Consider the following 10,194-nt stretch of genomic DNA (forward strand, 5'->3'; position numbering starts at 1 on the left):
GCTAGCGCGGGAACCGGGACAAGTTGTAACAACGCGGTATAATCTTCTCAGTAATATCTAAGAAACTAAAAAGTTAAAATATACAAAACAGTAATTTTGCCTGTAGAACATTATATCAATGTGAAACTTGGTCCATTGCATTAAAAGAGGAACACAAGGAAATTAAGTGTGTTTGAAAATAAAATCCCTAGAAAAATATTTGGACCTAAAAGTGATGAGGAGACAGGTGAGTGGAGAAGTTAATATAATTTAGAACTCCATAATATGCATTCAGATATTATTAGAATGATTAAATCAAGATAAGTGGGCAGGCAATGTGACACGAGTGGGAGAGGAGAGAATGAATTGAATTTTTTTGGGGTGCGTCGGCACTTCAGCCCATTTTGAACCCTTCAATATATTCGGGTGCAAATCTCCTTACCTAAAATTCTGACTTATATTAAAACAAGAGGTGCAAAAGGCCTCTTGGGGAAAAAAAATAAAAGTGAAAGGTTGTAAAAGGACCTGCACAAGACGAGAACAACATATTACAAGGTCAGAAAAAAAAAACGTTTCCTCACAGACGGTGGAAGAGGCCAACTCTTCGTAAAAACCTAAAAACATTTGATAAAATACTGTTGTCATCACCTAACATGGATGACAAACAGCCAGAAAGGTTAAAAGTGTGCCGGAAGAATGGGAGAGGAAAAAAAGGAGTTCACAGGATTCTTGTTGGGTTTGGTTTTGGTTTGATTTGATGTTGTAAGTCCACTTTATGCACAGTAAGGCTAATCAGGACTGGACCTACAGTTTAAAGTGGAATCCGAACCACCGGGTATCGAACCCGAGACCCCTTGATTACAATGCGATAACCCTACCACTGCGCCATCGGGGAGGCCAAAATGCTTGTTGGGAAACCTGATGGTAAGAGATCTATAGAAGACGAAGATGGAGGAATGACGTTGAGATGAACCTAAAGGAAATCTGGAAGGATGGAGAAGACTGGATTGATCTTGCCCAGGAAAGGGACAGATGGAAGGCTTGTGTTGCTGCAGCCATAAACCTTCATGTTTAAGAAGGCTAAAGAATTAGTTTTTTACGTTCCTGGTAACTCTTCTTAGCCTTTGCTCCAGTAGCCGTAGACATGAAGACTCTAATGGTCTACAATGAAACCTATCTCAAGGTAGGTTTAGTAAGACTCCAACCAAGCGTTGTAAAGTTTTTTTGATAAATCTTTATTACCGTAAACCACTTGAACACTTGCAACGAGTAGGTAGATGACTCGTAACTGGAACTTGAAAATCAGCTTTTTGTTGATAAAATAATACTCACTTGAAGATCAACACTAAGGTGGCCCAAATCTAGGATTTACAGAAGAGCGGCATACACCTATAGGCTTAAACCTACTAGGGACGTTCAATATATGTTTTCCTGTGCTATAAAATATTGTATAAAGCAATGTCATTAAAAAGAAGGACATGGTTGACAAGCGCCATCCTTCGTCTACAAGGAACAACAATCGATTCGTTATCGGACGTGAAGGCGCATGCGCTCAAGGGCGAAAAGTAAATGCTTGTTCGGAAAACGCGGGCTCGAATCATAAGGAGTTCAGAAGCATGGATGGTGCACGCGTGTTGGAAAGCTGGAGTAAAGAAGAAGTTCGTTCTGTCATTTGATATGAATGGGCGAATGACTTACCTCCTAGTGCCATTCATACGAAACTTGTTGCTTATGGTGATTCCGTAATGACAGTGCAAATGGTTAGGCGTTGGTGCAAGTTGTTTGATGATGGCATTTTTGACAACGTTCGAGCCGGGCGATCTTCGAGTGCCACTACTGATGAGAACATTGCGAAGGTGGATGAACTCATTCAAGAAAACCGTCGAGTGAAGGTACGCTCTGGTTGGTGCGTTCACGTTTGCATCACAAACTGAGCCATACCACATGTAAATTTATAAACATTATCACGCAATCAAGATGATACAAACATGTACATTCACAATCATAATGCCAAGTTACAAAATGTGCAAGGTCGTAACAAGTTAGGTAGCAAAGAATAAGTAAAAGATGGCACTATTTGATATTAATTACAAACATTTCTTCTAATAGAAGACCGAAAGGCAAGCTCGGAGGAAAATATATCGATACATGAGAGATCATTGTATTGTGTGGCAAGTCTGTAAAAGAGAGATCTTTTTTAAAATTTCCAATCTAGGTTTTCTGTGTAAAATAAAGTTGTGTTGCGTGTTGTACGCATAGGAACTCGAAAGTGGAATTCCTCAAGGAATGTGTTGCAGCGAATTTTGCCAATGACAATTTTGTATAAATACGTAATTGAAGTCATTCAGAAAACGGTGCTGATATGCAGTCTGTAAGTTTAGAAAAGACAAGAGTTGCGAAGATGGAAAATTGCGTAATGAGGGAACGTTGTAACGAACTACAGCCAGGAAAAAGCGAAAGACTGAATCGATTCTAGAGAGCCGAATGTGACACGCCATGGACCAGACTGGAGAACAGTGTTCTATTATTGGGGAGATGAATGACTTGAAGTATAAGGGGAGGGCTCAGATGTCACTAATTTCGGTGAAACGATACCGTAAACGATGACGCATGGCCTTTTTTGTGGTGCCTGTAATATGTTCCTCAAATATGAGCTTTTGGTCAAAAACAATGCCCAGATCCTTGTGAGAGGATAATTTTACGGATAAAAAATATACGAGGGGGTTATCAAAAAGTTTTGCCTGTTGAGGTATAATTTGTTTAATAATGGAAAGATTGAAACAATGAACATATGTATAGTTTGCCTGTAGTGTCCTCTACTCAGAGTTACCCTTACACACATCACGTTGGATGCATTTGTGCCAGCGTTTTATCCAGACCTCAAAACCAGTTTGGAAAAATTCCACAGAGCACACCCTGCCTCACCATTCAGAGCTGTTTTAACCTCCTGTAGGTCATCGAATCTCATGCCACGGAGCACAGACTAAGCTCAGACTTAAGTAGATAAGTTCAAAGTGGGAGAAACCGAATGTGTGGACATGACAAGGAGTGGCAGGCCATCAACGTCGTTGACCGACGGCAACCGCCACAGGGATGATGAGATCATTCGAGAGGATAGACGCATCACCATCCAGGAAATTTCTGATGAAGTGCACATGGCCTATGACTCGGCGCATGCAGTGATTGAGAGTTTTGGATACCATCAAGTCTGAGCTAAGTCTGTGCTTCGTGGTATGAGATTCGAAGCCCTACAGGAGGTTAAAACAGCTTTGAAAAGGTGAGGCAGGGTGTGTTCTGTGGAATTTTTCCAAACTGGTTTTGAGGGATGGATAAAACGCTGGTACAAATGCATCAAACGTGATGACAACTTTGTGGAAGGGTATCTTTGAGTAGAGGACACTAGAGGCAAACTATATGTATGTTCATTGTTTCAATCTTTCCATTATTAAACAAATTATACCTCAACAGGCAATACATTTTGATACCACCTCGTACTACGGAGTGTCAAATCAAAACCCCGGCAAGAATTATTTGACAGACCATATGCACCTCATATGTATAGTCACGGACACTTCTGGGTTGTAATGATCCCATTGAAAGTCAATGGGGTGGTTATAACCCAGAATTGTCCGCGACTGTACAGAAGGTATCAACTGTTATGTCCAAAACGACTTCGTGCAATTTTTGTCATTTTAAAGATGGCGCCTCCTCTGACACTTATAGTGGTTTCTTGTCGTCTGGAACCCAAAAATATATTGAAATTCCCCGGCAAATTAAAATTCAATATCTCTATGCATTCTTATTACTCCAACAAGGTTAGGGATGGAGGAGAAAGTTCAACAATATCTCAGTTCGCAGGCAGATTGGTGGAAAGGCCTTCGCAGTGGCTCATAAGTGACTGCATGTGGACCCCAAAGACTTATTCTTCTTGAAGTATACAGGCACTAACTCAAAGTTGTATACGGATATATGCATGTCACTTCGGTCTGGTACTTTCCATAGTGTTACTGCGCTGCTCATATTGCAGTTTTAGAATAGAAATCAAAGCGTGTCGTTGAGTAGGACGGAGGTGGAAGTCCCCGGTCTAGTGACCACGCTGCCATACTCTTACATTCTATCTTTGCCTACCTCTGCGACTGAGTGGTTAGCACAACGCGCTACGACGCCAAGGGTCTCGGGTTTCAATCCAGGCTTTGGTATGAGTGCTCTATCATCACTCATCCTCATCTTCGCGATGTGGCAGAAAAGCGAAGTAATAAAAAGGCAAATCAATATATCTCACATTCTTTATTTCAGGCACATTTATCAACCACTGGTGTTCAGTTCTGTGTAACCAGTCCGTGGTTTATCAAAGGCAAGTTCACTTTACCAGTATCATGTACGATCTTGAACAGACATTTGATCACGACCGTACTTTACTTCACATTCCACACAGGCCCTATGAAGACTACCCACTAAATAAGTACAGTTTGTAAATACTGCCACTGCGGCGCTGTGGTCACGTACTTTGACACGGACGCCATTTGCATACATTCATTATGTTTGTCTGTGCTTGTTTTTAGAGAGAGAGAGAGAGTGCATGTGACATTTCACACACTCTCCAATCAAACTGACCTCTATGCTCCTCTCAACCACACAAAAAAAAAATTATCGGCAATTTTCAAGAGCTAATAGGGAAAACCATATCAAACATCAATCTCTCGAGAGTTTGCTGTACGTGTCTAAAAGTGTAATCATTCTGTCGATCCTCAATTTAAAAAGTAATTTGTACCCAAACGAGATAAAAAAAAGCTTCCAATGAGATTTGTGTCGAGTCCAGGGGATCATTTGTTCTGAATTTTTCCGCTGCGAATATTGATCCAATCTACAGGGATCACAATAAGCTATATTTCACTGTAATTTTGCCTCAGAGGCCACAAATTTGACATTCTGCTGTTCTTTCGACTCAACTGTCAAAGATGAAAAGAAAGCAGTTTATTCTCATTTCCACGACGAGCTCGAAACTTTACACACGCTGTGTTGTGTTAGGAACAGTTGTATGTAATTAGGGCTTCTCTTTAAACAAAATGCCAAAAATTAGTTTGGTGGTGTTTTTTCATGGTTTTGTACCTGCGGTTTTTCATGAAATAGCGATTAGCAAGCTATAACACCAATTCGTAGCTGAATTGAGCCCATGCAGATCTGTTTACGAACAAAATGTTCAACTTGTGTTGAAAAGTGCAAGATCCGTCCTATATGAAGAGTCCATGCCACTGTAGCAGCTGTTTTCGTTGCAAGTAGGTTTTGTTTCGGTTCATGGTCGTCAGTCGAGGACCAAATCATATCAAATTTACCAATTGAAATTATACTCTGTCCCGAGAATGAAAAAAAAGTTACCTGCGCAAGGAGTGACTCGATTGATGTCGCTTATTTTACTTCGTTTTTTCTGCCACTTTTGACTAATTTGCGAAGAAGGGGATATGATGAAATTGATGAATGGACACTCACAAAGACCCACGCCCAAGCCGGGATTCGAACCCGGAATCCCTGACTTCAAGGAGCGACTCGAGATTGCTCGACCAATGAATGCGTGAGAGGGAAAAGGCACTGCTTTTCTCCGACCACTCGCTTTCTCCCCTTCTCCACAGTTATGCGCAGCGTTGCTCCAAAAATTCCTGGAACAGACTATAGACTTTGTCCTTACTATTCAATATCTTCAACACTCTGATTACAGACACTTAATAGCATCTAGAGTTACTAACAGCAGTCATTTTGATAGTAATGTTTCTTCGTACTTGTGAAGTAAGGAAAAATCAGTCTAAAATGTTTCTGTACTTTGTATATTTTTATAGATTTGTGCTACAAAGTGTTGAAATCACTTGTAAGAAGATAATAATCTTAGAAATTAGGAATTATAAAAAAAACAAAAAACAGGCGGGTGGCAGAAGTTCGCGCTGTTGCCACGTCGGAGCACAACCCCGTGTGTTCGGAGGTTGAAGAGAATGAAAGATCTCGTTGTAGAGTTGGTCATCGTAATCCGTGTGATACAAACTGACAGTATTTGCTCGAAAGGTCAGGGATGACACAAACGTGCTCCGGAGAGAGCGAGAGGTCGGTCTCACGCTCGAACTAGGCAACGCAGCCCGGTTGACGTTGCCACACAGTGCGCGGGAACCAGCGACTTTCGTCCCGCTCTCGCTTTGCTTTTCCCAGATGTGGCACCAGCGCAATTCTGCCCATCCGGCTATTTTCATGGCCGTGCCTTTAGCTTAATAAAGTTGTGTTTCTGTCGTTCTGAAACGATACTTTAGATACATTTCTTTAGTCTCGGCGCCTAGGGAACTGTCCTAAAATTCTCCGTAGTAAAATAAGATCCTGGTACGTTTACTGTACTTACGTATCTGTAAAAATTGAGACATTTGTCGCAGAAATATCTAGAATATTTTGGAACTTATGAACAGGCCAACTCTTAGGTGCACTCTTGCCAGAGTATTGACGAACTATATTACCAAGTCCACCATATGCTTGTGAAAAAAACCATTGTTTCTGAAAAATATTTCCCCATCTTGTTTCACATCAACAGTCGAATGGAGAAAGTTCAGAAACATTACTATTTTATGTCTCCTGCCTGAAAATTCAGACCCTTTTATTTTTCCATTCCTCGCAAGGCGAGATGAATGAAGATATATGTCAGTTTTATTTTCTCAAGCATACGACAGACGTTAAATATAACTTTAAATTATGATTAATGTATAAACATTTACGAAAATAAATGACATAGCGGCGTTTTATTTCGCTGGAAATATCATTCTAAATTTTAATAAGTAATGACGGCTGTCAAAATGACAGGCTACAGTAATTCTAGGAACGAGTCAGAATCCACGTGTCCCTATTCCTTGAAATTGGTTTCCAAGTTTTACATCTACATCTAAGTTAGATTTCAGAAACTGTCACTGAAGATTAAGTACACGGGCACATTCTTTGAGCAAATAATTGAAAACATATCGAAACAGCAAAATTGACTGCTTCCAAAATTCTATACTCTGTCCAGGGAATCGCTGGAGGAATCCAAGGAAAAGAAGTCTCTACGCAAGTTGTGACTCAAGAGGAAAGTGAGTGCGTGGAGGGGAAAACGTGGCTGCAGCTACCAGTCATTTACAGGAGCGTCCACATCTTCGCTCCGCCCACTCGTCTTCTCCCCTTCTCTACTGTCACATTGCTGGATAGATTGATTGGCTTATTTTACTTCGCTTTCCTACCACTTTTGGCTAATCGCAAAGATGATGAAATTGATGGAAGGGCCACTCACAAAGAACACCCACGACCAAGTCGTAATTCGAACCCAGAACCCCTGGTGCCGTAGAGCGCTCTGCTAACCATTCCGCCAACGAGGTCGGTCGGCTCCTTGCTCGACAGATACCCGAGGCGGAGCGTAATATTAAGTTCACCAGAACATAATGTATATTTCTTCAATACGTTTATAATAGAGAAGCCATCTTATTCTCACAAACTATATGGTTAATATGCCCAAATAAACAGTACCTTTAAGACGTGTTCGATCGTTGAATTTTTAAAAAAATTAAATCATATCCCTTGCTTGATTCTGTTATATAGGACACACATTTCTTCATTTTTACAGAAGAAACTACTTACGGAAATGAGTTTCTGTAGCATTTTGAAAGTTCGTGCAGATATTTTCTCACCGTAGAATGCTGCACAACAAGAAATAACCACTTTTGATATAATAAACTTGCATTTTGCGCAAAGCGACAACATTATGCCGTTGTTTCCATTATGTACCTGCAGATGGCGCGAGCGTCGAAAGTCACGCGGTCTCGCCAGTGTTTCCAAACGTGCCTTTTTTTAAGAGATTTTTTTTTAACTATGCTTACCTAAGCTAACTCAACCTAACCTTGCCGGAAATGGTCCGTGGGGCTACCGTGAATGTTTTTTGGGGCTATCCGTCAATGGTTCGTGGACTATCGTGAATTGTTTGTGGGGCTATCCGTCAATGGTTTGTGGGGCTATCCGTTAATGGTTTTTGGGGCTATCGGGAATGGTTTTTGGGGCTATCCGTCAATGGTTTGTGATGACATAATGATCACGAAAGTAGGTATTTTTCGGTTAAGAAGGTTGGAAACACTGCATACCCACTCTAAATCGACAAAACACAAGCACGGCGCGCGATGATCCACAGCTGTGCGCGCCATATTGCATGTTCCGCAACGGAAGAAAGGACCCAAAAGAATTACTCGTAATGTGAAATATCGAAGTTATTTTTGTGTAAAAAGCATAATGGCACCTTCAACAATGTTCCGCAATACACAATTGGTAAGTACGAACCATCCGAAACACAAAATATCCTATTTTAATGTGTCTCCGATATAACAAGACATTTACCCTTGATTCTTGTACATAAAAGTACGCCATATTGAACTTTATTTCTGTGACTGACGGCAGCGCCGCTAGGTGTACATGCTAGAACCTTCTCTACAGACCAATCGGCAAAATATTTCTACCTGTCTCGCTCAGTTTACACTTTTGAAGTGGCCTGATACAGAACTATATTGTTATCGAGGGCTATTTCCAAGAAGAGGATAAGGACGAGGAAAAAATCGAAGGTAAGAAGCTTATTAAGAGGGACGAGGGATCACCGTGGACGCCAGGGCAGCGGAAGCTGTTGCCCTGACGACTCAAATTCGTAGAGAATTGCGTCAACCAATCATGCGAAAGCAAGTGGGAAGTCCAAAGATATTTTCCAAGGTTCGTTGCGGAAATAAGTTAGAAAACCTACCGCAAAAGCATAAGTCTTAGGATTGTCGAGTATGATAAAGATAAATTCACTGTAATGCTCGGAAGGAAGGAGTGTAACCGGGACCGTACATAGGGATTTGTACAACACAATGCAGCGTTTATTAACACATTTTTACATACCTTGATGTACAAACACTCCGAATTTAGGAAAATGGTGAATGCAACTGGATGTGAGCGCCTTGACTTGCCCTGCAGACATCTAAAGCTTGACGCCCACTGAGACGCATAGAAACGCGACAACAGAAGGCAAGATTACCGGCGTCTCAGTGGGGGATAATATTTACGATAACCTGCAGACTTCTGGCACGGAAATTACGCGCGTTGCCCTGTAGTGGGCGTTACACCATTTTATTTCAATAGAAGCAAACAAGAGAGGTTCTGTTGCCGGGTTTCTCCTCGTCTCAGATGCCGTTAAGCTTGAAGGTTCCATTTCGTATCAGTCACTGCTATCTTTTCTTCTACCGGACGTTTAATAAATACTTGGGGGGTTACAAATATTTATTGCAAGTCAAGTATTGAACTTACAGTAATGAAACCAGTCCGGAACGAACGAGGAACTCATTTCTTATTTAACACCTACAAATGTTCAAGGTATGCACCACGGGTGCCACGGCATGCACCAACACGATAGGAACGCAAGAGTTTGTGCGTACATGTTTCGTTAAGCTGAGAGTTTACGTCCCTGCCGCTAAGACACACTCAAATCACCCACATCACTCGGTGGTTTGTCCAATGTTTGGCCCCCAAGATCACAGGACCTTACACCGTGTGACTTATTTTTGTGGGGTTTCATCAAAGGCAGGGTATTCGTCTCACCGTAGGTTGATTTAAAAATTAAGTCAAGTGATTTAAAAAAAAAAAAAAAAAACAACACCGACTTAATTAACTTTAAAGAAATAATTTACATAATTATGTACACAAGGATTATGTAGACACCAGAACCAATTTTGATGAAAGTACATTAATCTCGTAATCATTTAATGGTGTTCATTAGGCTCTAAGAAAGGAAAAGAAAATAAACAAAATATTAATACTGATGGTGTGAAGCTCTTACCAAAGGAAATCAAATATGTAAACACTAAACACACTTAAATTTATCTTGATTTAAAATTCAATATTTTTTTTTACCAAATTGCAAACATTTTGTGTAGAAAAATATAGAAAATACTAATCATGTTAAACCGTGAATAAACAATGGCAGCAAACTATCATTAAAAGAAATGCCAAAATTCAGCTACAAAGACAATGAAAAATATTTTAAGTTACAATTATATAGTACATCCAGAAACTTTTATTCTCTCTGGAAGAAAAGTTGGTGAAATGATGTATTATAGTTTCATTAACATACTCGAGAAACATTTCCATAGTAGGTTAATAAACAGTATCAGAAACAGAAACATGTATATTTACATTCTTTTTTTA

General features: G+C 40.4%; 1 protein-coding gene across 1 annotated transcript in view; it reads right to left on the reverse strand.

The window, feature by feature from the left end:
* Positions 1 to 10,194, reverse strand: part of LOC146001777 (dual specificity calcium/calmodulin-dependent 3',5'-cyclic nucleotide phosphodiesterase 1C-like) — a 414,325-nt gene that overhangs the window by 176,181 nt on the left and 227,950 nt on the right. The gene's annotated exons all lie outside the window — the stretch shown is intronic.

The sequence above is a fragment of the Lepisma saccharinum genome, chromosome 17, assembly GCF_977018435.1.
Source record: "Lepisma saccharinum chromosome 17, izLepSacc3.1, whole genome shotgun sequence".
NCBI lineage: Eukaryota > Metazoa > Arthropoda > Insecta > Zygentoma > Lepismatidae > Lepisma > Lepisma saccharinum.